Source organism: Schistocerca gregaria, chromosome 5 (genome assembly GCF_023897955.1).
Source record: "Schistocerca gregaria isolate iqSchGreg1 chromosome 5, iqSchGreg1.2, whole genome shotgun sequence".
NCBI classification, from domain to species: domain Eukaryota; kingdom Metazoa; phylum Arthropoda; class Insecta; order Orthoptera; family Acrididae; genus Schistocerca; species Schistocerca gregaria.
This window is the reverse complement of record NC_064924.1, coordinates 249889946-249917494: the sequence shown is the minus strand read 5'-3', so window position 1 is coordinate 249917494 and position 27549 is coordinate 249889946. Positions and strand designations below refer to the sequence as shown.

Sequence of the window (27549 nt, the reverse complement as noted above, 5' to 3'; positions counted from 1 at the left end):
CGCTGCTCGAACTGTCATCACAACTGGCACTGCTAAGAGTATTCTACGACTTCCGCATCGCTGGTCACGGGCTATACACAATGATGGTGACTACTTTGAAGGCCAGTAAAACTTCGAAACACGTTTCTATTTTGTACGAGCGGTAAATAAATAGTTGCCACTATTAAAGTTCCAAATCTCGTATAAAAAGCACACTGTATGTGTGAGTGTACGTTGAATACCTTCTCCCAAGACTCCGGAAATTTGACACACAAAAAAGCAAACTTAAAGGGTACTACCACTGTGGGATTTATAATCACCTAGCTCCAATAGCCGTAGAGATACGACAAAAACGTGTTATTTCAGTTTCTGCCCAGTCAGCTTCTGGCACGACAGTGTTTTGTGTGGGAATGGTAGCAGACTGTCCTACTGACCACATTTTCAGGGCAGTCTACATGTCAGTTCTCCAGTCCCTGATTTTTAGTCTACCCTCCTCAACTGGCATTTTTTGAGAGTATTATAAGCCTGTTTTATCAATGTGTTTCGCAAGGGCTTCACATGCATAAGGCGAAGCTGGAAGAAAGTTCGGATGGATAGAGGAGGGATGGACAGACAGAGGGCAGGAGGAGATGGGATGAGGAGGAAAGGAGCATCAGAGGTGGGGAGGAGAAGGTCGATGGAGTGAGGGAGCAGGAGGTGATGGACAGGGAGAGTGGGCAGGAGAGGATGGAATGAGAGATGGGTAAGGATGAGATGGAGAGGGAGAGTGGGGGGGCGAGAAGATGGAGATAGAGAGAGAGAGAGAGAGAGAGAGAGAGAGAGAGAGAGAGAGAGAGACCAAGTGGTGGAAGATGAGATGCATGGAGAGGGTGTGGAGGCAGAGGGAAAGAGCATATAGAGGGGTAGTAGGGGATTGACAGAGAGAGGGGGAGGAGGAGATGGACAGAGAGAACAACAGGAGGAGTCGGGCAGGAGTAGGGTCAGAAGGAGAATGCAGTGGGTGGGTGCAAGAGGAGATGGACAAATGACAGGGGGAGGGATAGATGCACAGAAAAGAATGGTGATGGATAGATTAACATTGTTTGACCAGCACAAAGACAGTAGTACGAGGACATAGAAATAGGCCTTCCTGGCGTTGATAAGTGACTGAAAGAGTTGAAAAAAGTAAGCCACCAGGACGAGATGGAACTTCAATTCTGTTTCACAGAGAGTGATTTTAGAGTATTGCTCCCTCTTGCACATATTGTAAATCTATCGCTCAAGCGAGGGAAAAAAATTTCAGCTGACTCCTATGTGGAAGCAGGGTATGGGCCCGGGAAATTACTGACAAATGTCTTTCAGTTTTCTGCAGAATTCTTGACCATATTCTAGTTCAAAAATGGTTCAAATGGCTCTGAGTGCTATGGGACATAACTGCTGTGGTCATCAGTCCCCTAGAACTTAGAACTACTTAAACCTAACTAACCTAAGGACATCACACACATCCATGCCCGAGGCAGGATTCGAACCTGCGACCGTAGCGGTCTCGCGGTTCCAGACTGTAGCGCCTAGAACCGCTCGGCCACTTCGGCCGGCTATTCTAAGTTCGACTATAATAAATTTTCTTGAGGTAGGCAAGTTTCTTTCCACAAATCAATACGGATTTAGAAAGTATGGTTCGTACGCAAACTCAGCTTGCCCTTTTCTTATTAGATAAGCTCTGAACAACGGATGATGGGCAACAGGTACATGCAATAGTCCCAGATTTTGGGAATGTGGCTCTGTGCCAACTGCAGACGAGGATACGAGCACATGAAATAGGTTCTCAGATATGTGAGTGGAGTAACAGAACCCACTAGATTGTCCTGGACGCTGAGTTTTCATCAGAGACAAGGGCATCGCCAGGAGTGCCCTACGAATGTGTGACAGGGTGGCTGTCCTTCTCTATACATACACTCCTGGAAATTGAAATAAGAACACCGTGAATTCGTTGTCTCAGGAAGGGGAAACTTTATTGACACATTCCTGGGGTTATATACATCACATGATCACACTGACAGAACCACAGGCACATAGACACAGGCAACAGAGCATGCACAATGTCGGCACTAGTACAGTGTATATCCACCTTTCGCAGCAATGCAGGCTGTTATTCTCCCATGGAGACGATCGTAGAGATGCTGGATGTAGTCCTGTGGAACGGCTTGCCATGCCATTTCCACCTGGCGCCTCAGTTGGACCAGCGTTCGTGCTCGACGTGCAGACCGCGTGAGACGACGCTTCATCCAGTCCCAAACATGCTCAATGGGGGACAGATCCGGAGATCTTGCTGGCCAGGGTAGTTGACTTACACCTTCTAGAGCACGTTGGGTGGCGCGGGATACATGCGGACGTGCATTGTCCTGTTGGAACAGAAAGTTCCCTTGCCGGTCTAGGAATGGTAGAACGCTGGGTTCGATGACGGTTTGGATGTACCGTGCACTATTCAGTGTCCCCTCGACGATCACCAGAGGTGTACGGCCAGTGTAGGAGATCGCTACCCACACCATGATGCCGGGTGTTGGCCCTGTGTGCCTCGGTCGTATGCAGTCCTGATTGTGGCGCTCACCTGCACGGCGCCAAACACGCATACGACCATCATTGGCACCGAGGCAGAAGCGACTCTCATCGCTGAAGACGACACGTCTCCATTCGTCCCTCCATTCAAGCCTGTCGCGACACCACTGGAGGCGGGCTGCACGATGTTGGGGCGTGAGCGGAAGACGGCCTAACGGTGTATCTGCTCCTGGACACCCCTTGCAATCCAGTATCTGATTTCGGAATCTCTATCTGACCATGACACAATCTAACTGAAATCTTCCTGCACCTCCTGGCTTTTTCAAAGTGTGCCTCCTTCTGTGGTTCTTCAATTATTTGCTCTTACTAGCTGGATTTTATTACAGGACTCAATTAGTCCTTCTCTTCTCTCATTGCTAGTACCAAGCTCATATTGTCCCGTAACCTTTTCTTCTGCCTTTTCCCCTACAACTACATATCAGTCCTCCATATATATCCATGCCCGAGGCAGGATTCGAACCTGCGACCGTAGCGGTCGCTCGGTTCCAGACTGTAGCGCCGGCCGGCCGGCGATTGTCAGAAGGACCGAGTCTACATATAGAATATTCAAAACAACCTTCGGTGAAATTACAAGCAAGGATGAGAATATTAAGAATGCAGTGAGAATTCCAGTGTTAAATGCAGAGGAGAGAGCGGATAGGTGGAAAGAATACATCGAAAACCTCTATGAGGGGGATGATTTGTCTGATGTGATAGAAGAAGAAACAGGAGTCGATTCAGAAGAGATAGTTTCCAGTATTAGAAACAGAATTTAAGAGAGCTTTGGACGACTTAAGGTCAAACAAGACAGAAGAGGTCGATATCGTTCCATCAGAATTTTTTAAATCATTGGCGTAAGTGGCAAGAAAACGACTATTAACTTGGTGTGTAGAATGTATGAGTCTGGGGATATACCGTCTGACTTTCGGAAAAATATCATCCACAAAATTTCGGAGTCTGCAAGAGCTGACAAGAGCGAAAATTATCACCCAATCAGCTTAGCATCTCATGCATACAAGTTGCTTACATGAATAATATACAAAAAAATGGAAAAGAAAATTGAGGATGTGTTAGATGACGATAAGCTTGGGTCTAGGAAAGGTCAAGGCACCAGAGAGGCGGTTGATAATGGAAGCAAGACTAAAGAAAAATGAAGACAAGTTCATAGGGTTTGTCGACCTGGAAAAAGCGTTGTACAATGTAAAAGGTGCAGGATGTGCGGAATTCTAAGACAATCTAATGAGTACAGAATATGTATTGAGAGTAAATCGAAGAAATACGAAAGTAATGAGAAGTAGCAGGAATGGGAACAGCGAGAAACTTAACATCAGGTTTGATGGTCACGAAGTAGATGAAGTTAAGGAATTATGCTACTTTGCCAGCAAAATAACAGATGACGGACAGACTTGGGACGACTTCAAAAGCAGACTAGCATAGACAGAAAGGACTTTCCTGGCGAAGAGAAGTTTTTTTTTATGTCTTCAGTCTTCTAACTGGTTTGATGCTAGCCGCCACGAATTCCTCTCCTGTGCCAACCTCTTCATCTCAGAATAGTGCTATCACCCTACATCCTCAACTATTTGCTGGATGTATTCCAATCTCTGTCTTCCTCTACAGTCTTTGCTCCCTATAGCTCTCTCTAGTGCGATGGAAGTTATTCTCTGATGTCTTAACAGATATCCTGTCATCCTGTCCCTTCTGTCTGTCAGTGTTTGCCACATATTCCATTCCTTTCCTCTCCGATTCTGCGCAAAACCTCCGCGTTTCTAGGTCCACCTATTTTTCAGCATTCGTCTGTAGCACTGCCTCTCAAACGCTTCAATTCTCTACTGTTTCGATTTTCCCACAGTCCATGTTTCACTACCATACAATGCTGTGATCCAGACGCAGATTCTCCGAAATTTCTTCATCAAATTAAGGCGTATGTTTGATACTAGTAGACTTCTCTTGGCCAGGAATCCCCCTTTTGCCAGTGCTAATCTCTTTTTGGTGTCCTCCTTGCTCCGTCCGTTATCGGTTATTTTGCCTCCTAGATAGAAGAATTCCTTAAATTCATCTTCTCCGTGATTATCAGTCCTTGTGTTCAGTTTCTAGCTGTTCTCATTCCTGGAATTTCTCATTACGTTCTTCTTTCTTCGATTTACTCTCAGTCCATAGTCTGTACTCATTAGACTGTTCATTTCATTCAGCAGTCCATGTAATTATCCTTCACTTTCTCTGAGGATGGCAATGTCATCAACGAATCGTTTCCGTGATATCCTTTCTCCTTGAATTTTAATTCTACTCCTGAACCTTTCTTTTATGTCCATCAGTGCATCTTCGATGTACAGATTGAACGATAGGTGCGAAATACTACATGACTCTCTTAAACCCTTTTTAATCCAAGCATTTCGTACCTGGTCTTCTACACTTATTACCTCTTGTTTCTTGTACAGATTGTATATTACCTGGCTCTCCTTAAAGCTTACCGATATTTTTCTCAGAATTTCGAACATCTTGCACCATTTTACATTGTTGAACGCTTTTCCCAGGTTGACAGATACTATAAACGTGTCATGATTTTTCTTTAGTTATCAACCGCAACGTCAGAATAGCCTCCTTTGTGCCTTTATCTTCTCTAAGGCTAATCTGATCGTCACCTAACAAACCCTGAATTTTCTTTTCCATGCTTCTGTACACTATTCTTATCAGCAGCTTGGATCCATGAGCTTTTAAGCTAACTGTGTGATAGTTCTCGCACTTGCCAGCTCATGCAGCCCTCGCAATTGTGTGGATGGTATTTTTCGTAAAGTTAGGTAGTATATGACCAGACACAGACTTTCTACACACCAACGTGAATACTTGTCTTGTTGCCGCTTCCCCCAATCATTTTAGAAATTCTGATGAAGTGCCCTGAACGTCTGTCCGGTCCTCCGCCCTCTTTGACAAGTCTACTGGTATCAAACATAGATTTTAAATTAAGAAAGAATTCTCCGGGAAGGCAGAATCGGAGAGGAAAGGAATATGAGGAAAAAGCTGACAAGGAGATGGGCAGGATGAGGATCACAGGACATCTGTTAAGACATCAGGGATTGACTTCCATGGTACTAGAGGGAGCTGTAGAGGGCAAAAACTGTAGAGGAAGACAGAGATTGGAATACGTCAAGCAAATAATTGAGGACGTAGGTTGCAAGTGCTACTCCGAGATGAAGAGGTTAGCACAGGGGAGGAATTCGTGGCGGGCCGCATCAAACCAGTCAGATGCACTTAGACGTAGACGGATCAACAGCAAGGTATAGAGCTTAGAGTCTGAAGATTAACAGATTACCGGTGCTTCTAGCTGTCGTCAGAAGAACTGTAGCTCCATGTTACTGCCTGGTTCTTTGCAGTTTGTCGGGACGACTCAGCGGAACCAGGAGCACGTCACCTGAGAGGATGTCCAATGCAGCCTCGGTTTGACGTCAGGAAGAGAAAAGTTTCATGGTGCCCGACCACACAACTCAGAATATTCACCAGCAAATAATACAATTGGTCGTAAAAACCGCATTGTATGATGTGTTTATGTTTTGTGTTTTGTAAGACTTTCACAGAAGTATTTATAATTTTGCACGCTTGTTTTTCATTGAGTAAGCGGTTAAATCCAATTACACGCAACTGATGGAACCCACCCGCATCGCATTGTGTCACATGTGACTCGTCCGAATTTTTCAGTCAGTGAGCTATCACCGGATAAGCTAACGGAGTAGAGGTACGAGGACGGTTATCACTACGCTACAGGGAGTGGTAGGACACTGGTTTCGTGGAACCGCCTGTCGTTATCTGCAGCAGTAGGCTGACCCATTCTTCACGTAGGTCAGTTGGAGGATACATTAGACTGGAGGTGGGACTGCATTAAGGGTTGATTTTAGTGTTTACATTTTTGGATTTCATTGTTTTTAACTGAAAATGTTTCTTTACATTTTCATGTGGCGTATACGACCTCCAATAATCTTTAGGTTCTGGATGTAAACGGGTGCTCAGAAACAGTCTGAAGACTTTTAAGTCTGTCGCAAGGTAGGTTGTGCTCAGAAGTGAACTGTTAAAGAAAAAATAAGGTACGCTGCGCCGTTTCCGAGGTAATTAGCGTTTAAGTTACCCAATCAATCCGTTGCGCGAGCAACTTCATGCGCCAGAGACAGTGTCGCGGAAGGTATTCTTCACTTGGATTCCTAAAACCGCACGAAAGAGCGATGCAAACCTTGGACATAGGACGGCAGTTAAGAATAGGACCAAAACCAAAGGTTGAGCAGTCTCTTATACTATCTTACACGCAATGAGAACGACTGAAATAGTATCAAGAGGCCAGCTTTAATTTGCGTGCGCAATGGCTTGTTTGGCCAACTTCAATGCTAATTAACTAGGAAACCGCAAAGGGTAACGAATTTTTTTCTTAACACTTATTTGTAAGCACAACGCCCTTACAAGTTTTCACATTGTTTTTGACCACACTGTATATTGAACTAAATGGAAGTAGAAACAAACGAAGGGCTACACGGAAGACTTAGAGAACATAAAAAACGCCCACCTACATCTATAGTCCGCCAGCCACTATAGGTGTATGGCGTAGGGTACTTCACATTTCACCATCAGGTACAGTCACGGATGGTGCACGGGGACAACTATTGTTGACAGGCCTCCATGTGAGCTCCAATCTTACCTTTATAATCTTTTCGCGAGATATTTGTGGCAGAAACCATTGAATTGGTTGACTTTTCTAGGAACGTACCGTCTCAAAATCCCAGGAATAAACCATTGCGTGATGGATAACATCTCTTTCGTTACTGGAGTTGGGTCATCTCCACGACGCTTTCACGCTTAGTAAGCGAAATTGCGACGAAGATCATGTTACACTACATTTTATGTATCATGTACATCTTTCTCAATCCTGTCTGTTAGGCGTCCAGGACTGAGGAGAAATACGTATGTATCGGTCGAATGAAGGTTTTTAACCTACCACCTTCGTTGATGGATTACACTTTGTCGGGATTCTTCCAATAACTGTTACTGGCTTCTCCCTTTGATACTGTTAGTTATATGTGGTCATTCAACTTCAGTCCTTGCTTAAGCTTACACCCAGGTATTTAATGCATTTGACTACTTGCAACGATTACTCGGCAATCGTGTAATACACTCCTGGAAACGAAAAAAAGAACACACTGACACCGGTGTGTCAGACCCACCATACTTGCTCCGGACACTGCGAGAGGGCTGTACAAGCAATCATCACACGCACGGCACAGCCGACACACCAGGAACCGCGGTGTAGGCCGTCGAATGGCGCTAGATGCGCAGCATTTGTGCACCGCCGCCGTCAGTGTCAGCCAGTTTGACGTGGCATACGGAGCTCCATCGCAGTCCTTACCACTGGTAGCATGCCGCGACAGAGTGGACGTCAACCGTATGTGCAGTTGACGGACTTTGAGCGAGGGCGTATAGTGGGCATGCGGGGAGCCGGGTGGACGTACCGCCGAATTGCTCAACACGTGGGGCGTGAGGTCTCCACAGTACATCGATGTTGTCGCCAGTGGTCGGCGGAAGGTGCACGTGCCCGTCGACCTGGGACCGGACGCAGCGACGCACGGATGCACGCCAAGACCGTAGGATCCTACGCAGTGCCGTAGGGGACCGCACCGCCACTTCCCAGCAAATTAGGGACACTGTTGCTCCTGCGGTATCAGCGAGGACCATTCGCAACCGTCTCCATGAAGCTGAGCTGCGGTCCCGCGCACCGTTAGGCCGTCTTCCGCTCACGCCCCAACATCGTGCAGCCCGCCTCCAGTGGTGTCGCGACAGGCGTGAATGGAGGGACGAATGGAGACGTGTCGTCTTCAGCGATGAGAGTCGCTTCTGCCTTGGTGCCAATGATGGTCGTATGCGTGTTTGGCGCCGTGCAGGTGAGCGCCACAATCAGGACTGCATACGACCGAGGCACACAGGGCCAACACCCGGCATCATGGTGTGGGGAGCGATTTCCTACACTGGCCGTACACCTCTGGTGATCGTCGAGTGGACACTGAATCGTGCACGGTACATCCAAACCGTCATCGAACCCATCGTGCTACCATGCTGTTCCAACAGGACAATGCACGTCCACATGTATCCCGAGCCACCCAACGTGCTCTAGAAGGTCTAAGTCAACTACCCTGGCCAGCAAGATCTCCGGATCTGTCCCCCATTGAGCATGTTTGGGACTGGATGAAGCGTCGTCTCACGCGGTCTGCACGTCCAGCACGAACGCTGGTCCAACTGAGGCGCCAGGTGGAAATGGCAAGGCAAGCCGTTCCACAGGACTACATCCAGCATCTTTACGATCGTCTCCATGGGAGAATAGCAGCCTGCATTGCTGCGAAAGGTGGATATACACTGTACTAGTGCCGACATTGTGCATGCTCTGTTGCCTGTGTCTATGTGCCTGTGGTTCTGTCAGTGTGATCATGTGATGTATCTGACCCCAGGAATGTGTCAATAAAGTTTCCCCTTCCTGGGACAATGAATTCACGGTGTTCTTATTTCAATTTCCAGGAGTGTATTTCTGCCTATTCATGAGCAATATGTTATTGCTTGTGTTGAATGTCAACTGCCGCCCCTGCACCAAGCATAGACCCTCTGTAGATATTCCTGCAGTTCCATACAATACTCAGAGCTTCTCTACGTACACCATCATCAACCTCGAATAGCTCATGGAGCATCTGACTTTGTCCACACAGAAATGGTCCTATTTCACACTATTGGTGTGCAATAAGAGTTAATTTTACATCTGTTAATAATGGAATGCTGTTTTCTATTTTCCAGGAAGTCGCATAATCTGGGAGTTGGTCGTGCAAAACTCTTGGATGTAGAAGATGGGTTATGGATTCTACAGCGCGAAGGTACCGTTTGTGATTCGTAGTGATCGATAAAGCTATTGTTTCCAGCACAGTGAGAATAAAAGAAAATTATTTTGTGGGTTCCAAAGATTTTCATTGGAGTTTTTTGTGGCTTAGAGAGAAGAAACTTGAATGAACATTGAAATCCATATGTAGTGGAGAAACGAGCTAACTGGAAGTGTAGTTCGAGACTGTAATACCCCAAGAAACCTGAAAACCCAAATAAGAATGTCATGATAATTTAAACTAGGAAACAGTGTTATCCTGACAGGTACGACAACTATGACAATAATACAACACCTTAAAGTTTTGATGAACACAAATTTCAATAATTACTGAGTATGTCATGATATAAAGCTAGAAAGTAAGAAAGGTTAATTTTTAATTAGCTATCAAACATCTCAGTAATAACTGCAAATCAGTACGATGACAGTTAAGTCCAAAGTAATATATCGTTCAGAGATAACATTTATTGTGAAAGAGAGTTGTAAACGCGGCGATAAAGAAATTCAATGCGTCTACAATGCTCGATAATAGAAAAGTTAGTCGCTTGCTAGCTTGCTTGCTATCAAGTCGAGAGAGAGCACCGTTTGTTATAGTACTACAAACGGAACGCTATGAGATTGTTTTTATTTAAAAAAAGTAATATTGTGTGATAAAGATTCGCGGACTTTGTTCTCAGTTATTCTGACTTGAGAACTTGAACTGAAGTGATATTCTGATAGTGTACGACGGGTTAATGAACTTTAATAATTGGAGATATTATTGTTGAACTCAACCTTCATCAAAGTGAACAGTTACAACGAAGAATGGACATAGTATCTAACACTGCAATACCTGATTAGCCTGGAGTAGGAAACATTAATACTACGACACGAAGGTAATACAAATACGCCGATTATAAAAGTCATCACGATCACCGAACTGAGAAGAATCGTACTTGATCTGAACCATCGATGTGGCTGTTGTCTGATGATTATAAACTAACTGCTAAGGAGGAGCAAAAAAATTGTTCGTCAGTAATGGGAATCTCACGTGTTGGCCCCATCATTAATTGAACTGTGTGATAGTTGATGATCAAATTTAATTAACTGTGAACATTTTAAATGAAAGAGTGACTTGATGAACTTTGAGCATTGAAAGGAGTGTTTTGCCGAAATGATATCACGACGCCCGAAAGCAAGATAGCATTATAGATTATCTCTGGATTTGAGTCGTGCTGTAGTGGACAACGTAACAACAACTACTGATACTGAACCGCAAATGAATTTTTCCTCGCCTCAGTGGTGTGAAACGACGACGGTGATGAATGATTCACTCAATACTGCAATAACTAACAAACCGGGCGTAGCAAATCATCATAAAACCATAACAGACAATTAAAATCAGCAGTTCACATAGCTGGGAATACTGTGCGGACTCGCAAACGGCCTTTCATACATTACAGACAGTGAGGCCCATTGTGTTCAAAATGTTCAAATGTGTGTGACACCTTATGGGACTTAACTGCTAAGGTCATCAGTCCCTAAGCTTACACACTACTTAACTCAAATTAACCTAAGGACAAACACACACACCCATGCCTGAGCGAGGACTCGAACCTCCGCCGGGACGAGCCGCACAGTCCATGACTGCTGCGCCTTAGACCTTTCGGCTAATCCCGAGCGGCAGGCCCACTGTGAATTTGGTCTCTCTTCTGAGTCTGTTTGCATTAAATGGTGTGTCCGCTTTGGTTGGATACTTTTGGAAATTGGTTTTATTGTGAGATCTGGTACTGAAAGTCTAGCATTCTTTCACTGTGGGTTCTTATTTGTGCATGGTTGTGTATCTTAATTCATTGCCATCTGCACAACAAGAATGATCTCTGGGGTGCTGATTTTCTGACATCCTGTCTATTAGCACTATATGTACTAGTATGCTGCTAAATCGTATATCCATTTGAGCCCATTTATCGTGACGTTCATTGGTTTTGTTGGGGCAAATTAATTAAAACTGTGTCATATGCACTAACTTTTATTTCATGTTCTGTTTTCTGAGCACTGTTGCAAGGTGACAGAATAAATGGTCAGATTCACGCCTTACATGAGAGCTTTATACACCGCAACGAGAAGGTGAATATTACACCTAACATAATTCGATGCTTATAAGACCACTTGCCTATCAGTATGTAATGCAAAAAGGGATGAAAATCAATCAATGGTAATTAACATACCGTTCCTATACAAGACATGTCTTTGAGTGGAAGGTGGAACAGGCAGCATGAGCCGTTTTTAATTTGAAAGGCCAGGTGGACAATGCTGTAGCAAAGGCGCGCTGCTGGGGTTATGACTTTAAGGGGTGGCGGTAGGAACGTCAACGACCCCGACCAGGTGATTCAGGGAGGAGGACCGCATGTAGCGGCACATCTGCACTAGGGACAAAGAAAAAGCTTTAGAAAGCTGCGTTTTGGAGTGCCAACGGGATATGGACACATGCTTCTTATTGATTTTCTCGAACGTGGACCAACCATAAATTCTGCCCAGCACTGTCAAACTTTGCACAGCCTTAGAAGAGCAATTCAAAAGAAACGCCGAGGAAAGCTGACGTCCAAAATTTTGTTTTTGCATGACAGTGCCCGACATCCTTAATTCATTCAAATGGGAAATTTTACCTCATCCACCCTACAGCCCTGATATTGCACCCAGCGACTTGCACTTGTTTCCCAAGATGAAGAACTGGCTTGAAACGCAGTGCTTTGATGACGACACGGAACTACAAGTGAGCGTGACTTACTGGCTGAAGTTTCAGGCAGCCGAATTTTTTGACAAAGGTATTTCAGATCTTGACCTCTGCTATGATAAGTGCCTCAATTTGTTTGGTGAGTATGTGGAAAAGTAGTACATCAGTCGCTCTTTCAGCTGTATATAATGAAATGTATTTTTTGTACTTAGTTGTTTTCTTTTTTTAATGCCAACTCGTTCCCTACTTTCTGAATAGCCCTCGTATATTTCCTCCTCTTGTAATACCTGAACAGAGTATTCGCTACTACCATCTGAAATTTTATTGCAGAACTCTGTTAGTCTTTCACCTTGCTCTTCCTACTACCAAACCCATATTTTCTCATAGTCTATTCCTTCCCCTAAAAGCACATTCCAGCCGCCCTTGACTATTAGATTTTCATCTCCCTTTATGTACTGCATTACCTGTTCAATATATTCATATATTTTCTGTACATCTTCATCTTCGTTTGTGACGTCAGAAAACTTGAACTGCAGGCCACGGTGGACGAGCGGTTCTAGGCGCTACAGTCCGGAACTGCACGACTGCTACAGTCGCAGGTTCGAATCCTGCCTCGGGCATGGATGTGTGTGAAGTCCTTAGGTTAGTTATGGCTAAGTCTAGGGGACTGATGACCTCACATGTTAGGTCCCATAGTGCTCAGAGCCATTTGAACCAAGCCAATACTTCAACTATTGTTGTCGATATTGGTCACTGAACAATTCGCAGTAACTCTCTCTCTGCCCTACCTACCTATTCGTTTAATTCTACTCCTGTTATACTATTTACAACTCCTGTTGATATTACCCTGTACTCGTCTGACCAGAAATACTTGTCTTCTTTCCATTTCACTTCAAAGACCTCTTCTACGTCTATATTAAGCCTTTGCATTTCCATTTTCTGATTTTCTAGTTTCCACGTTCACGTGCTCAGAGCCATTTCAGGCAAACTGTCATTTTCGTTCCCGATAGAAATCCTGCGTAATTCAGCTTTAATCTTCCTCCATATCTACATCTATATACGTACTCCGCAAGCCGCCATATGGTGGGTGACCACGTTCAACCTTCTGGCACTCCATGCCCCAACCTGTAGGACGTTATCCTTTTGCTAATTATGGAATATTTTTCTCATGGTCACCTCCATCTTGCCAGTTCCCTCCAGTGGTCAAAATGGGGGACTAGTCCGGAATCTTTTGCCAATGGAGAGACCATTATGACACTTTTTCAAATACAGGTCCCTGACCTATGTTTACACGTTATTAGTTTTCAATGCTCTGGTTTCCATTGTTTTCTGGATCCTCACGTAGTTGACCATTGCTGATGCTTCCACATTTTCAGGGAAATTTTCCATCTGGAAAGAATGAGTGTGTCCTGAACCTCTGTTTGAACCTCCGCTCTCTTTAACAAGCCCGTTGGCACAATGAGGGTGACTTCTGATGCACGAAGCACTCTGTCACCATTGAGAATGCTTTTTATTCAGTATTTAAACAGTTTAGGGGTTCTGACTCAGGACTGAGAACTTCTGATTAGTAATCAATGACACTACCTGTAGACCTCTAAACTGATGAACTCTGCCACAGGGTTTGGGCACTATGGATTGTCGTATCCGCATTTGTCATCCGCGCTGGGTTCGATTCGATATCCAGCCGTGTTAGAGCCATTGTTGGTAGCAGAAGTGACAGCATTGTGTACTAATCATCGGATCCTGTACACACTCAAATCATCTATTTATTTTATAACATATTCTTCCCACTATACTGTTTACGAACAAACATAAAAATATCGTTATTTGCCACCAAACTTGTTTTGCAGTTTTAATGGCCAACACTGTGAGTAATAGCCATCAGATTGGGATTAGCGAAGATTTAGAGAGCATTACTCGTGTGAAACACAGCTTTCTATTTTCACATACGATATCCTGCGAGCTATGGATGCAGGCCAAATGGAATATTTCTAGGTTTACAGCAAGCATTCGACCCTATAATTCACTGTTAACGACTAGTGTAAGAAATTGTGTAGTCAGAAACATTTCGAGTAATAGACGCTGGTCTTCTGTCCTGGAAGGAACTGTTCATCAGAGACCAAAGATTATATCAGGTGTGCCCCAGGGAAGTATTACAGTACCGCACATCTTCATGTATACAAACGGTCTGTCGCATAAACTGCGCAGCAATCTGTTTGTTGATGGCGCTGTTTGGAACGACAGTGCCGTTGTTGAGTGACGTCAAATATCTAGGCGTAATGTCGCAAAGCAATGTAAAATGGAATGAGGATATGAGAAATGTAGTAGCGAAGGCGAGTGGTGGAATTCGGCTTCCTGCGAGAATTTTAGGAAAGTGTGGCTCATTTGTAAACTAGAAAGCATGTAGGGCACTAGTGAGACCCATTATCCAATAGTGCTCGGGTGTTTGGAATCCGCATCAGGTCGGATTAAAGGAAGACATAGAATCAGTAGAATCAATTCATAGGCGGACTGCTAGGTTTGTTACCGGCAGGTCCGGAAAAAAAAACGCAAGTATTACGGAGATTCCTCGGGAATTCAAATGGGAATCGCTGGAGGGAAAGCGACGTTCTTTTCGAGGAGCACTATTTTAAGAAAATTTACAGAGCTGGCATTTGACGACGACTTCAGAACAGTTCTACAGCTGCCCACGTACATGGCGCGTGGGGACCACAAAGATAAGATACGAGAAATCAGAGCTCTTACGGTGACATGTAGACAGTCGGTTTCCCTCGGAAGTTTAACAGGGAAGGAGATGACTAGTATTGGTACGGGGTACCATCCGTCACCCACCATATGGCGGCTTGCGTAGTACGTATATAGATGTAGATATGGAGGAAGATTAAAGCTGAATTACGCAGGATTTCTATACGGAAGGAAAATGACAGTTTGCCTGAAATGGCTCTGAGCACTATGGGACTTAACATCTATGGTCATCAGTCCCCTGCAGTTTGCCTGAAATATCGATAAACGTGTGCTAATGCTGATATGTACTAGAAATGTTCCACTAGTAACTCGTTAACGGTATGCTCCTTGACGCATATACATCGGTTAATAGATGAAGATGAAATGGGAGATACGATACTGCGTGAAGAGTTTGACAGAGCTCTGAAAGACCTAAGTCGAAACAAGGCCCCGGAAGTAGACATCATTCCATCAGAACTACTGATAGTCTTGGAGAGAGCCAGCCCTGTAAAACTCTACCATCTGGTGAGCAAGATATATGAGACAGGCGAAATACCCTCAGACTTCAAGAAGAATGTAATAATTCCAATCCCAAAAAAAGCAGGTGTTGACAGAAGTGAAAATTACCGAACTATAAGTTTAATAAGTCACAGCTGAAAAATACTAACACGAATTCTTTAAAGACGAATGGAAAAAACTGGTAGAAGCCGACCTCGGGGAAGATCAGTTTGGATTCCGTAGAACTATTGGAACACGTGAGGCAAATTTGACTCAACGACTTATCTTAGAAGCTAGATTAAGAAAAGGCAAACCTACATTTCTAGCATTTGTAGACTTAGAGACAGCTTTTGACAATGTTGACTGGAATACTGTCTCTCAAATGCTGAAGGTGGCAGGGGTAAAATACAGGTAGCGAAAGGCTATTTACAATTTGTACAGAAACCAGATGGCAGTTATAGGGGTCGAGGAACACGAAAGGGAAGCAGTGGTTGGGAAAGGAATGATTCAGTGCTGAAGCCTCTCCCCGATGTTATTCCATCTGTATATTGAGCAAGCGGTAAAGGAAACAAAAGAAAAATTCGGAGTAGGTATTAAAATCCATGGAGAAGAAATAAAAATGGTTCAAATGGCTCTGAGCACTATGGGACTCAACTGCTGTGGTCATCAGTCCCCTAGAACTTAGAACTACTTAAACCTAACTAACCTAAGGACATCACACACATCCATGCCCGAGGCAGGATTCGAACCTGCGACCGTAGCCGTCACATGGTTCCGGACTGCGCGCCTAGAACCGCGAGACCACCGCGGCCGGCCAAGAAATAAAAACTTTGATATTCGCCGATGACATTGTAATTCTGTCAGAGACAGCAAAGGACTTGGAAGAGCAGTTGAACGGAATGGACATTGTCTTGAAAAGAGGGTATAAGATGAACATCAACAAAATCAAAACGAGGATAATGAGTGTAGTCGAATGAAGGCGGGTGATTCTGAGAGAATTAGATTAGGAAATAAGACACTTACAGTAGTAAAGGAGTTTTGTTATTTGGGGAGCAAAATAAGTGATGGCGGTCGAAGTAGAGAGGATATAAAATTTAGACTGGCATTAGCAAGGAAAGTGTTTCTGAAGATGAGAAATTTGTTAACATCGAGAATAGATTTAAGTGTAAGGAAGTCGTTTCTGAAAGTATTTGTATGGAGTGTAGCCATGTATGGAAGTAAAACATGGACGATAAATAGTTTGGACAAGAAGAGAATAGAAGCTTTCGAAATGTGGTGATACAGAAGAACGCTGAGGATTAGATGGGTAGATCACATAACAAATGAGGAGGTATTGAACAGAATTGGGGAGAAGAGGAGTTTGTAGCACAACATGACTAGAAGAAGAGATCGGTTGGTAGCACATGTTCAAAAAATCTGTGTGAAATCTTATGGGACTTAACTGCTAAGGTCCCTAGTCCCTAAGCTTACACACTACGTAACCTAAATTATCCTAAGGACAAACACACACACCCATGCCCGAGGGAGGACTCGCACCACCGCCATGACTAGCGGCACAGTCCATGACTGCAGTGACTTAAGCCACTCGGCTAATCCCGCGTAGCGTAGGACATGTTCTGAGGCATCAAGGGATCACGAATTTAGTATTGAAGGGCGGCGTAGAGGGTAACAATCGTAGAGGGAGACCACGAGATGAATGCACTAAGCAGATTCAGAAGGATGTAGGCTGCAGTACGTACTGCGAGATGAAGAAGCTTGCACAGGATAGAGTAGCATGGAAAGCTGCATCAAACCAGCCTCAAGACTGAAGAGCACAACAATAACAACAATTTTCTGAACGCAACGTTGCGGAAGGCTATGGAATGGAAAGCAGCGCGTAAGTTTACCCGCAGAGGAGGCAAATGTCTGAATACGAGTTATTAGGTTTCTGAAAATGTGTTATGCACATATAATGCAATTCATTCTTGAGTATTACGCCTGTGGTTTGGATCCTCATCGGGAAGGTTTAAAGGACGTCTAAGCAATTCGGAGACGTGCTGCTGGATTTTTTACCGGTCTGTTTGACCAGTATGATAGTATTACAGAAAAGCTGTGTCATTTCACACGGGAGTGATGGTGAAGCGTTCCTTTCGTTCGTGCTTTGCAACTTCCGTGGCGTTGCCCGAACTCACATTCGTGGCCGCGGTCGCTGCTTGAATCCACTCACTCTTGGCGACGTGCGGCGCGCGGAACCAATTTCGCGACGTACTGAACCGCAGAGGTAATCGGAAACGATTGTTAGCGGACCTGGAGTCATTCTCTGCTTTGCTACATTATCACACACTCTGAACAAGGGTCACCAGCGACGCTGTGACCCACGAGAATGCGTTCAATTTCTCACCAGTCCGAAGTCAATCCACCTAGCAGTCTAAGTCCTTTCAGTAAAGATTGCGAGATCCGACCAAAGGGCTGGAACAAGTTCACCACTAAACGTTTTAATCTGTGCCTCCAACTGCCTTCCAGCAGTTCGCGCCGAAAGTCACGACAGCACCAAAACAAGAATAATATTGAAGTTAGTAGGGAAAATAATACGTGTATGCAGACTGAATTGCCGAATGAAGATCCGTACCCAGGGCGGGATTCGAATCCGGCGCTCCTGCTCACGAGGCAGATGGGGTAACAAGTACGCCACCCTGGCACAGTGGCTTTCCACAACTGCACGGATTATCCCAGCACGCCTCGTTCCTCAGTCCAAATTACCGTTCACGCCTCAGCCCACTTAATATTCCTGCCGGGGTGGCATAGTGGCTAGCGCACCTTCCTGGTAAGTGAGAGAGCCGGGTTTGAATCCCATCCTTGCTACAAATTTTCATTTGTCGCTTCAGTCTGCATATATCCATCACAGATGTTTGTGACTCCAAAAGGTGTTAGGAACCGTGCAGTTTAATTTGGCCATTAGGAAAACGATCACACTAAAACATTACTTCAAAATCTTTTGGCATGAATTAATTCTTGCGAAGTCTATTTGTATTATCCAGCTACACTTAAGCCGTCGGCACACGGACCGTGCTGTCGAACGCCAACGTTGAGCGTGCCAAGTTCAACGTCCTGCTGAACGCTCAGGAACGATGCGACTTGTGCATACGGTACGTGGGCCCCAAAGTGGTATACGCGATCGCGACGTACTCTAGAGGCAGGTGAGGAATGATTCTAGTTCGTAAATCACACTATTCACTAAACGGGCGAGCGTAAAATTCCCACGTTAGCTCTATTAAAACGCACATTTCCTCCATCGTCACGAAAAGGAAAATACCATGTCCAACCAATAAGGACACAGGCTTATAAAAGTTCCATTGCAAACAGTGCGGTACAAATTTGGAATACTTCACCGCATAAGTTAAACATTATTTTATCGTTCCCACATTTTAGTAAAACCCTAAGGTCAGCCTTACTTTATCACTGTTCCTACCCAGTATCAGAATCGCTGCAACATGTGTATTACGAAGCGTGAAAGAAAAATGGACCAAATTGCTTTATACAAGTAGCGCAAGCTGCCTTGTAGATTTAGTCAATCAAACAACGTCATATCTCAAAAAAAGAAAAAAAAAACGGTTAACTTATATTTACATAAAATCAAATATTATAGTACATACATAATTAAACTACTAATAAAGTATCAGAACCTAATATAAACGCGAATGTTAGGAAAAATAATTTGTAAGTGTCGAGGGGCGAACCACCGCCCCAACAAACAAATCAATACAAGACAGTGCCAGAACTCATTACGCTAAGGCAACATCACACCTTTTGCATCTAATCATATTATGTTACCCCTTGCTGAAAACCTTAATCGTATATATGTCACTAATTGAAATGTAATTATAACAAATCGAACCAAGAACAATGCGTTTTGGATGGATCTTCAGTGTGCCGCTGCCTTCAAATAGCCTACTCTCATAATACGCAAGTTACAATAATTCTTTTGCCACAAATATGATGTTTCTCATTATTTTATTGGAACCAATCATACAGTTAACAATGGATTTTGCAATCACACAGTTAACAATGGATTTTGCAATCACACAGTTAACAATGGATTTTGCAGTGATCCTCAATTTGTTGACGCTCTGAAACGGCATATATACGTATAGGCTTGAAATGAATGCCAATACACAACTCTGTACTGAAGGGAGACGGCGTGCGTGTGTGATGTAGGTGGCGTTGTGCCATCTCATTGATCAACGCTCAGACGCACGTTCAGGATATCTGACACGCCAGGTATTGCTCTGCACGTTCGGAAAGACTCCCGAGCGTGCTATTCCACGCTGTGACGTCAGAAACGCGTCACGATCAACGCTCGACGTTCGGATGCACGGTCCCTGTACCGATGGCTTTACAGTTATCTCAAAAATCAAATGGCTCTGAGCACTATGGGACTTAACATCTATGGTCATTAGTCGCCTAGAACTTCGAACTACTTAAACCTAACTAACCTAAGGACATCATACACAACCGCACCCAAGGCAGGATTCGAACCTGCGACAGTAGAAGTCTCGCGGTTCCTGACTGAAGCGCCTAGAACTGCTCGGCCACCGCGGCTGGGTACAAATAGCTAATGGCTCAAAGGTATGGTCTGTCTCTCTTTTTGTCGAACAAGACCACGTTCATTAGTCCACTAATTAGTGATACTCACAGATAATGAAATAGGCATAACCTTCTGAAGAAGGACACTAAGTGCCAGAAATTGGTAAAGATATTAAATTTCTTTCATGCAGCTCGTTGCTTATTATTTGTTACTGGTATATTCACAACGCCCGCCTAAGTGTAATTACACATCCGCGCCTGCGAACGCAGCTCTCATTCTTTAGGTCTTCCGTACTGCGCTATGTAACTTGGTTCATCACGAAGGATCACGTACTCTCCACCAGTGCCACCTCAAGGAGGGCAGACGACTCACCAACTCATGAGGGCTTCCCACCGACGCCTCATTTTCACCATCTCCAAAAGCTCCACGAGCCGCTCAGCTGGTCTGAACAGGAACACAGTTTACACACTTCCGTCACACATTTACTGTTCCTACTAGCAGCACTTCTGTAAGGTGATGTCTCCTGACATGACGGATGTAGATGTAGAAAAGATCCGAGTATACAGAAAGGAGCAGAACGTAAGACAACAGACCCAAGGGTAGAAGATGGTGCAATCAGCTCCAAATTGCTTGGTTTAGGAAAAGGCAAAGATTGTGAACAAAAAATGTACGTGATGGTGATCATGATGCTGCTGCAAATACTCTCCTTTTAAGCCAGCCGTGTAGGTTCTCGCCACAACCAAATTAGGAGGATCTCTGTAGCGGAAACGGGCTGAAGCAACTACAATGACGGACAGCGTCAGCTCATATGGTTGACAATGAAATGATATATTACAATTCGAGGAAAGATGCAGTTTGCTTCGCGAAATTAGGGAAATATTTGCACCGAAGGAGGCATTTGCAACATGGAGGAACTGTCGGTTCATTATAATATTTTATCCGCTGAAGTATTATTATGCCCCGTGTGACACCGCCAATTATAGAACCAATAATGAACATCCTTTTGTTGCAAAAAGAAATAGAGAAATCAGTTATCCTGGCAGTGATGACAGCTACTGACAACAAAATTTACACTTCTGACAGTTTGATGGCTCTGAGCACTATGGGACTTAACATCTATGGTCATTAGTCGATTAGAATTTAGAACTACTTAAACCTAACTAACCTAAGGACATCACACAACACCCAGTCATCACGAGGCAGAGAAAATCCCTGACCCCGCCGGGAATCGAACCCGGGAACTCGGGCGCGGGAAGCGACAACGATACCGCACGACCACGAGCTGCGGACGACAGTTTAACAAGAATGTTTTGTAAATACTAATGCTTATCATAAAGAAAGCACTGAATGAAAGAATACCATATGATACGAAACGGAAACATTAAAAAGAATTCAAAAAAAATATTTTTTACGAAGTTTAAAGCCCAGACCATAAATTGACCAAAGATAACATTTAACGTAGAAGGGAGTTGTAACCGCACCGAGCAGTAAGTTCGCTGTGGCTACAGTGTAACTCGGGAATGGGTGTGTTAACTTCACTTCTCTCTTGTACCATTGCAATAGTGGTACGAATGTTAATCGCTACTGGATCGTTTAAAAACCGACCTGAAGTTTAAAAGTTTTACCGTTGGAAGTAGTAGTCAGAAGTTGGACTGAAGTAAAATCACCTTTACCGTTTAGACAGATAACGGGATAGTCGACATATGTGACAGAAAAATAAGTCGTGTGATTGTTGATTTATAATCGGACTTAGCCTTCGTGATACTTAATGGTCGTGAACATCACAGGGCACAGAAAGAGACTGATCGATGACATAAACTCAATTATTAGACTTGAGTAGGCAACACATAAACGCTATCACAAAGAACTTACAATTGAGCCGTGTGTCAGAAGCTGTCGTTAAAGTCAGAGTTGCTAATGCTAACAATTCCCTGAATAAAAAATCGGTGTGTGTGCAGAGTGTAGGGACAAATAATTACAAAGAACAATAAACTTTAATTCAACTCTAATTCTTCGTGTCGCATACATCATTTAATGGACATTTAATGTGTATTACTGATTCTTCGGGTAACATAAAAGTGAAAAGTGATTTAGTGAAAATTTAACTGTAAACAGCAATACGTTTACACCGAAATAAGACGCATCCTGAACATTGCTCAAGGTATGTTATCTCTGGAATTAAGTCGTGTAGCTGTTGAATACACGACGCAGCGACGCCTTGACGACGGAATAATAATTAACAACCCAATATCCTCACAAGAATCATGATGTGACGTCGGGTTGGGTGATGGTTTGATGATACAAGACCTCATATTATCAACGTTTGAATACCCTTTTTGAAACCTGGCATAAGAACTACAGTAAGCAAGTTCGCGTAAACTGAAAATTCTGTCGCGAACAACCAAAAGACTTTTGGTAATCATTTCAGATCTAGGGAGTCATCGCGTTATCGAGTGGTGCAGTCGCTATATTTATAAGTCGAGAAGATCGATAGACATCAAACATCATTGCTTTAATTACAAGAAAGGACGGCGCACACACTCCTGCGTGCTGCTCCATCGAGACTTTGGTATCAGTTTTGAGAGACAGTATCTGAAAAATAACCAAACCGCGCGAGGAGTTTGTTTTTATAATAGTTGCAGGTTGGCGTTGGCGTGATCGACGGACATCGTTCCACGTCATCTCTGGGACAACCATCAACATCGAGCCGAGGCGAAACGAGACGTCACACCTGAAGGAATTTAATTGAACGCCGGCCGCAAAATCATACGTATTTATATCAGACTTGAGAATGATTCTACTTCTTCGAAAGTTAATCTCGCGTAAGGACTGAAAACATAAAGGAGAGAAGGACCGTACACATGCATACAGGCACTCATTATCCTATGGCTCCATTTGAAAATACAACGGGAGATTAAATGACTCCTAGTGATACAAAGTAAACTCTGCAGACGGTGGTCTGAGGAGTGTGTAAAGGGTGAGGTAGATAAGCCGCCGAGGAGCAGAGTGGGAGACAAGCGGTCACGCACTGCCCGCCGGCCTCAGCCCTGCTTACACGGCCCTCCGCAGCCCGCTCCGCAAATAGACCGGCGGCGCCCGCCTGCTGGTGGCGCGTGGCGTGTGGCGTGTGCCCATTGACAAACGCCGGCGGCAGCTCCTGGCCGAGAGCCAAGTTTGCGGGGCTGTCCGCGCGTCCAGTGACCTGCGCCCATGACGCCGACACCGAAAGCGACAGCAATATCAACATCAACATCAACGGCGTCGTCGGCGGCGGCGGCGGTGGCAGTAAGCCCGGCCTCATGGCGCCTTCCGTTACAGACGCGCCACTCGCACCAAGGCACGACCTACTTGCCGGTTTGTTGACGCTGCTCGTGCAGCCCGAGTCGTGGAAAAAACCGCTATCCAAGTTTTTCACACAGAGACATTAAACCTCAATATTTCTTCATTATTTTACAAGTGATCACTGAACTGCTAGCGTACATTGAATAACTTTACCTGTTTAATTTAGGTTACGTATTTAATAAATTCATGGGTACTAAAGGAGAACTGTTTAAGGGAAGCACGTTTTGATGGAGTGTAACATGCACGTCAAAATCCTCTTCTCTAGCCCTCGCGGATTGGGAGTGTAACACGCATGGTCGTGACACTCAAAGTGGTTCAAACGGCTCTGAGCACTATGCGACTTAACTTCTGAGGTCATCAGCCTCCTAGAACTTAGAACTACTTAAACCTAACTAACCTAAGGACATCACACACATCCATAACCGAGGCAGGATTCGAACGTGCGACCGTAGCGGTCGCGCGGTTCCAGACTGTAGCGCCTAGAATTGCTCGGCCAGTACGGCCGGCCGTGACACTCCTCGATTTTATCATAAAGTGAGATAAGAGCACACACGGTAGTTATAGTGTTGAGCTTTTGACTCACTAAGGTAAATGCTGATCATATTGTTTATAATAGTATAAGCGGTCTTTCACAAAGTGGGCCGTATATTGTACAATAAACTTCGGAAATAGGAAAAAGACGCCACGCAACATATCGTTTCCTGTAAGCGGATGTTTGTCCAGTAGCTCTTATGTAAACCCGGCATCGCAAAATAATACGGAATCTTTAAAGCACAGCACTGTTGCTTTTATTGGTCGAAAGACAACAAAGAAGAAAGGTACGTTCGAACTGGGGACCTACCCTGTCACACACAGCTTTTGAATTGTATATATACTGAAATGTGGTGCTACAGAGGAATACTGAAGATTAGATGGATAGATCACGTAACTAATGAGGAGGTATTGAATAGAACTGGAGAGAAGAGAAATTTTTGGCACAACTTGACTATAAGAAGGGATCGGTTGGTAGGGCATATTCTGAGGCATCAAGGGATCACCAACTTCGTATTGGAGGGCAGCGTGGACGGTAAAAATCGTAGACGGACACCAAGAGATGAATACACTAAACAGATTCAGAAGGATGTAGGTTGCAGTAGGTACTGGGAGATGAAAAAGCTTGCACAGGATAGAGTAGCATGGAGAGCTGCATCTTACCAGTCTCGGGACTGAAGACCACAACAACAACAACATACACGGAAGAGTAAAAGAAACTGGTACACCTGGCTAATATCGTGTAGGGCATCGCGAGCGCGCGGAAGTCCTGCAACACGACATGGATGGAAGTCTCTTCTGAACAGTACGTTGCAAGGCATCCCCCATATGCTCAATAATGTTCATGTATGTGGTGTTTGGTGACTAACGGAACTGTTTAAGCTCAGAAGGGTTTTGGTGGAGCCACTTTGAAGCAATTCTGGACATTTGGGTGTCGCATTGTTCGAATTGCCGAAGTTCGTCGGAATGCACAATGGGCAGGAATGGACGCAGAAGATCAGATAGGATACTTTCGTACGTGTACCTCTCAGATTAGTATTTAGAAGTATCAAGGGTCCCATATCACTCCAAATGCATACGCCCCACACCATTTTAGAACCTCCAGCAGCTTGAATGTTCCATGAACTCATGGGGTTGTCTCTATACCTTTAGACGTCCACCTGCTCGATACAATTTGAAACGATACTCGTCCGACAAGGCAACATGTTCCCAGTCATCAACAGTCCAACGTCGGTATTGACGGGCCCAGACAAAGGGTAAAGGTTTATGTCGTACCGTCATCAGAGGTACACGAGTGGGTCTTCGGCTATGAAAGCCCAAATCGATTATGTTTCGTTGAAATGTTCGCACGCAGTCACTTGTTGATGGCCCAGCATTGAAATCTGCAGCAATTTGCCTAAGGGTTGCAGTTCTGTCACGTTCACCGATTCTCTTCAGTTGTCTTTGGTCCTTTTCTGCCAAGATCTTTATTCGGCCGCAGCGATGTAAGAGATTTGATGTTTTACCTAAGGACATCACAAACATCCATACCCGAGGCAGGATTCGAACCAGTTACCGTAGCGGTGTCGCGCTTCCAGACTGCAGCGCCTAGAACCGCACGGCCACTACGGCCGGCAGAAGGGTTAGATCATTGGATTACGGGACAGGTTGACAGCATTTCGGAAACGACTAAGATCGTTAATTGTTCTCATGCTGCCATTTCTGAAGTATGCCGTGTATACTAAACAGCGCTATTCAAGACCGGCGCCGAGACAACTTCGATACATCACTGGGCATAGATTAGAGTAATGAACAATGTCTGCGGAGATGTCTACGAGAAAATAGATATGCAACTGTTCAGTAACTGACCGCCTAGACGAACCAAAGGGCCACCACAGGTGTCTCCTCAATGACCGCTCAGCAAAACGTTGCTGCTATTTGTAGTGACTTGATCAGAACACCACGTGTAGGGAACAATGAGTGGCAGAGGCTTCCCGTTCACGCACCCATGCTGACTGCTGTTCATTAGTGACAAAGGCTGGAATTTAAAAGCCAATATCGGAACTGGACGTCAGCTGAGTGCCGACAAGTGGCTTTTTAGATGAATCACATTCGGCGTGAAATGTCTGAAAGGTAACACCCCGCAACAATCGTCGGAAGGGTCCAAGCCGGAGGAGGAAGCATTATGGCCTGTGGAATGTTTCCGTGGCGTTCCCTGTGTGATCTCGTCTTCCTGGAAGGCACAATGGACAAGCACATGTACGCATGCGTCCTTGGCGACCATCCCCAGCCCTACATGTAGTTTGTTTTTCCTGGGAACGGTGGCATCTACCAACAGGACCTGATATTTCCAGTACACTCGAGAAATTGCCGTACGGGAAAATCTCCACTTCATCGCTACCTCGGAGATGCTGTGTCCCATCGATCATAGCGTCGTATTCTGCCTGTTTACATATCTCTGTTCAAAAAAATGGCTCAAATTGCTCTGAGCGCTATGGGACTCAACATCTGTGGTCATCAGTCCCCTAGAACTTAGAACTACTTAAACCTAACTAACGTAAAGACATCACACACATCCATGCCCGAGGTAGGATTCGAACCTGCGACCGTAGCAGTCGCGCGGTTCCGGACTGAGCGCCTAGAACCGCCAGTCCACCGCGGCCGGCATATCTCTGTATTTGAATAAGCACGCATGTGCCAGTTTCTTCCGTGTAGAACTGGCGCTTAATAGAGTTAGAGAAGATTCATAGGCTAGGTTACTACTACACGGCCAAAGAGTGTGTCAGGCTCTTGAAGCCATGTTAATTAAAAGTTATAAAACGTTACTATGTGCAAAGAACAGACCTAAAGTGATGGCACGTCATAAAGAACAAAAATTCAAGTTTGATTTACTCATATACGAAATAATATCAGGAGCGTCTGATGGAGCAGAGCGGAAGTCGGAAGCAGAACTGCTTGTGCAAAAACTGCCTGTAGTAATAAAATGAAGAGCTTTACTTCAAATAGCACCACACTTAAAGTTAGGAAAAATGTCTCAAAGCGTGTGTTTGGAGTGTGGCAGGTAGTGACTGTTTAACGAGGTACCTACGGACTAAGGAAGGGAAGAAACTAAATTCTTTCGAGATGTGATGTTACAGATGCATGTTAAAAATGATGTGGACCAACATGGCTACAAACCAAAAGATTCATAAAACAGTGGTTGAGGAAGCCCATGAGAAACAGTTATCAGAAGAAGACTGAAAGTTATTGGCCATTTAATTAGACACTAGGCACTCTTGAACATAATAGCAGAGGAGTATGTTTATGAAAAGAGTCCTAAAGGAGGCCATTAGAGACGGAGCACAAGCTCGGCTTAGGGAAAGATGTGGACTGAAATCGGCCGCGCCCTTTGAATAAGACCACCTCAGCATTTGCCAGAAGTGATTTTGGGAAATCTCGGAAAACCTCAATCAGGATGGCCGGACGCAGCGAGTCCAGTTTGATAACGAGGGACCTGAAGCAGGAATACGACTTAGGTACACTGACCAATTTATGATCGATGTGGAATGCGAGATCTAAGGAGAAATGAAGTGTAAAATATAGCTGCTGGCAACGTAAATGCTGCCAATCAATCCTCAGAGTTACTCCTACACAAGAAGAGGAAGAAGAAGAAGAAGAAGAAGCACCTCCGCTAGTCTTCCCTTAACCCTGCGAAATGGGTGGCTGTCTGGGCGTGTTAAGCAGTGTTCAAGGTCGAGAAATTTCCCCAGAACCGTC

At 44.5% G+C, this 27549-nt stretch overlaps 1 protein-coding gene across 1 annotated transcript in view; it reads right to left on the bottom strand.

Moving 5' to 3' along the window:
* LOC126272046 (thrombospondin type-1 domain-containing protein 4) overlaps positions 1–27549 on the bottom strand; it is a 2052781-nt gene that overhangs the window by 818238 nt on the left and 1206994 nt on the right. The gene's annotated exons all lie outside the window — the stretch shown is intronic.